At 33.1% G+C, this 4,638-nt stretch overlaps 1 pseudogene; it reads right to left on the bottom strand.

The window, feature by feature from the left end:
• Positions 1-386: 386 nt before the first annotated feature.
• On the bottom strand, positions 387-1,468 carry LOC145106984 (transcription factor MYB59 pseudogene; annotated as a pseudogene).
• Between the last annotated feature and the right edge of the window lie 3,170 nt (positions 1,469-4,638).

The raw sequence follows: 4,638 nt of genomic DNA, 5'->3' as shown, positions 1-4,638 counted from the left end.
CATCTGCTACTTACATCGCAGGAATATGGCATCTTTTGTTGCTATCAGCACCAACAACTTTGTGCTGAATATAGCTTGCTAATTAAGGGGTTGTGGACCTGTGGTTGCATTGGCCTGAAATGTTTGATGAATGTCCTAAAAGAACCGGTGGTAAGGAACAAGAAGCAAGTCCAACCACGGAGTTCATAAATCATGTTCACTTTCAATGATAATTGGACGGGAACCTTTTTGAAAAAGAAAAAATGCCAACAAGGTATAGTGAAAACAAACATTCCATTGTACTTATAAATTATGCATTTATTTCTTACGACAGTACAAGCAAAAAAAATGATTTCTATCGTATGAATCATGCTTAGAGAATCTAAGATCTGAATTTTTTTTACGAGTCAAAAACATGAACTAAATGATTGTTCTATCACAGCTTGGCTTGGATGATCATGATCTAGCTGATTCCACAAAAAGCCAGTACTCCATAATCCATCATCCGATACTGTGTCCCACCACCGTGCAACATCTTGAGCCAAGACACACGGATTTTGTTGCTGCTGCTCGCTGGTGGTCACTGGACATGAGATGGCTCTGGTGTCTTGCAGCGTGGCTTGTGATGGTTGAATGATCATCTCACTATCGTTATCTTCTGATTCATGTAATATTTCACTATGCATACTTCCTATAACTCCTTGTTCTTGACTATTGCTAAATTCAGCTTCATACTTTCTCTTTTTCTCATTTTGCAAAGGTTTTCCTTTCGTCTTGAAATGAGTTCTCCAATAGTTCTTTATTTCATTATCTGTTCTTCCTGGCAAATACCTAGCTATTGTGGACCATCTGCATAGCAAAACATATAAATAAGGGTTTAGAGATTGCAAAATGAGTTACACATGTTTGTGAAATAAGGGTTTAGAGATTGCGAAATGAGTTACACATGTTTGTGTGTGTCTGAAAGAGAGAAAATTACTTGTTTCCCCATAAAGCATGAAGCTCGATAATAATGCCTTCCTCTTGAGGCGATAAATGGCCTTTCTTAAGGCCAGGTCTTAAGTAATTCACCCAACGTAACCTACAACTCTTTCCATTCCTCTTCAATCCTAAAAGCCAAAGACAAAATTAAGAATATTAATGGCCAAAAAGAAGTAAAACGAGGAAAGTAGTGCATACCATAATCTTTTTTCTTGATTTTATTTCATACCCATATTCTTTTTCGTGATTTGATTGCATACTCATAATCTTTTTCTTGAGTGTATTGCATACCCATGATCTTTTATTTAAGGTATTGCATACACATAACTTTTTTTGGATGATATATAGTGCGTACTTCCAAGATAAAGACATGAAGCATACCTGAGTAACCAGCTACGGAGCTCCATCTCCCCTCCCCGTGCAATGCAACATACTCCATAAGCAACTTATCTTCTGCCGGAGTCCAAGGTCCCTTCCTCCACCCTTCCTCCGCCATTCTCCACCCCATCATTCCTTCCATTTCTTTTCTTTTTCCAATTATTTTCTTGTCTCAACTCTTGCGACACAAATTGCTCTTTCACTTGGAACACCTCCCTTTAAATATCCTCTAGCCGCAGCAAATTTAGTGCTCCTTTAGTGATCTCACAATCCGAATGACACTCACCTTTTCATTTGCAAATCTAGTATGGGATCTTATTATCTTATAGTTTATATATATAAGGTAAGAAAAATCTATCAAATTGTATCCCTCCAAGTGTGGGAAAAATTGTTTCCTACCCAATAGGAATTAAGCAAGTGTCTTTACTACGTAAACATCAAAGAAAACATTCCTTACATGATGACTACTAAGTAAAGATTATGTCATATATTCAATGATAACAGAGAATCTAAAAGAAAGCACTGTCTTAATATAATATAAACATAGTGGTTGTTGGTGTCTCCTTGAAAACGGCCTGTGTCCAATCCCTGGTTAACATATGTTGATACACGCTATCGTTCAACCGATATTGTACTTGCCTTTTTTGTTGCTGATGACATTAGTTTATAAGCTAAGATCGAAGCTTCTGGTTACTATTTGGGGTGGTGGAATGATAGAATATTTAAAAGGCGATGAGTCAGCTAGCAGACACGTGTTGTGGTTAATAATTAATCCTCAATTATATGTACTACTAAGACATTGTTTAATGGTGTAGCTCATTAGTTTAAGTGATCGTATGCCAATTCGGACATGATCTGTAACACCTAAACTATATATTATTCAGGATTGATAAGCTTTCCGCATGTAGAAAGGTCATTAGTATTATTATATGTTCTGATGTACAATACTTTATTTGATGGAATGAATTTGGTCTGCTTCTTTTACAAGAACTTGGTAGTTCCCGTCAAAGCTACACACTTGAAAGGTACGTACGTGGATTCGCAAGATATCGATGGTTGTTGCAAATGAATGGATCAACGGTCAGAAACATTTTAATTTTCACCTGGTCTTCTAAAGTCGTAAGATCACACAACATTGTAGTGAAGATAACATTAGTCTTGGTTGGTTGTACTATGATATTATGGCTTCAAAAAGCATCTAGAATTCATTCTTTCATTCCTTGGAAAGTTATGGATCCTTAGATCGATGGAAGTACACGAGTGTATTACACACACTTTAGAGAACTATATATATATATATATATATATATATATATATATATATATATATATATATATATATATATATATATATATATATATATATATATATATATATATATACTTAGGTTATTTTGTTTTTTACTAATTATTGTGTGTCAGAATGCACAGATTTGGACTACCGGATACAATAGAATCAAATGTAATGATCTGAGGGTGTATGATATTACAATAGGGTAACATGTACCATATAATCATACAAATTTCAGCATAAGGGCATTTTAGTCAATTCAGACAAATTTAAAAAAGGAAAATTCGAGATTTGTGGGATAATTAATGCTCTTGATTTAAAAAATCTGATTTTTTTTTAAATTAATTCAATTTCAAACGTAATTTGTAAGCATAAACCGATTTTATTCTATCAGAATGTTATTTTGATAGAATAATGTTCTGTACTTCTGTCAGAATGGTATACAACTATGAACATAATATTATAAACAGATATTATCAAGACCAATAATTTTTAATGAATACAAATTTTATATAAGACGAAGTTTAATAGTTTAGAATAAGTAATTACATTCATTCTTAAAGAATACAACTATTAACATAAATTACATTCATTCTTGAAATCTTTTGCAAAAAAAATATCGGCATTCTTTAAAGAATCCTCGTTCACTTTCTTGTTTTGTTCCTAGATGTCTTGTGTATGTTTGACATTTAAGTCACTTCAAAATATGCTAGTATTCTATGAGATTGACATTTTGTGTGATTAGCATTCTGTCAGAATTGCATTGCATGAGAATGATTTTATACAAGGAGCTGCAAAAGGAGATAAACTCGAGGATGGTAAGTGATCACTAGGTAAAACTTGAATCATCTGAAAAACATAAGAAACAAAAATCATGTTAAAACATAAGCCAATTGCAATACAACCCTTGCAAAATCATTATTATGTGATTCTACCATAATCATTCTTATGTGATTATACCGGAAATGCAATTCTGTCAGAATCATTCTTATGTGATTCTCCAAGATTATAATACTCTCTACACATTATTCAAATAGAAGAATACATTAGATACACCATATTCTTAAAGAATGAAATAATTATTCTTAAAGAATGAAACAATTGAAGATAAGAATAACACCCAATGATGAGGAATGAAAGTCATTCTCACAGAATTAGCTTAATTAGCTTAAAGGGAATACACTATAGAATGCATTCAAATTTCACAAAAATAAACCCATTTTAAAATACAAATTAATACTAGCAATAAGGAAAGAAAAGGCTAGAGCGGGGCCAAAATGTTCTCTAGAAACTATACATTCAAGAATGCAAACCCCAGCTCTAATTGTCTAACCAACACCTGATAAACTTCATAATTGAAAAGTGATTTCCTCTCTTTCAATATTGAAAGAAATTGAGAGGAATTCTGAATTTAAAGTATGATAGAATAACATAATTCTCTGTTTTGATTTTGTTTACCTTTGGAGATGAGATGCACAATGATAAACATTCCATCACTAACCTTGAATACAATCTGAGACTGCCATGACATGTTGAACTATCAATACCCATCTAACCATATTTCTCTTTGGCATTTCATCAAACACTTTATGGGCGCTCCCTAAATCACCACATTTTCTATGAATCATGAATGAAAAAATTCCAATTCAGAACCATCAACATTAAATTCATATGAACAACAAGATCTTTCAACCCCATTATAAAAATCTAAAACTCAAAGTTGAAATTGTAGAATTTGGCTAGTTGGAAGAATGAAGAAAAAAACCTGTTTTCTATGGAATGGAATTGTAAGTCTAGTAAATTAAACTCGGAGAATGTGCCTATTTTGTTATGGAATTGAGTTGATTGGAGATAGAGGCTAGCTTTGATTGGAGATGGAGCCATTCACCTAGAATATTCCACCGTCGAGAATAACATCTTCATCTTGTCTGGTCATACCATGTGTACAAATCGGTGGGAGCGATAGATATTAAATATTAGAGCCTTCTTAATCGGAGATAAATGTCACA

This window comes from Lactuca virosa, chromosome 4 (genome assembly GCF_052849685.1).
Source record: "Lactuca virosa cultivar CGN04683 chromosome 4, Lactuca_virosa_CGN04683_v6, whole genome shotgun sequence".
Taxonomy (NCBI): Eukaryota; Viridiplantae; Streptophyta; class Magnoliopsida; order Asterales; family Asteraceae; genus Lactuca; species Lactuca virosa.
The sequence above is the reverse complement of the archived record's forward strand: the minus strand, read 5'-3'. Positions and strand labels throughout refer to the sequence as shown.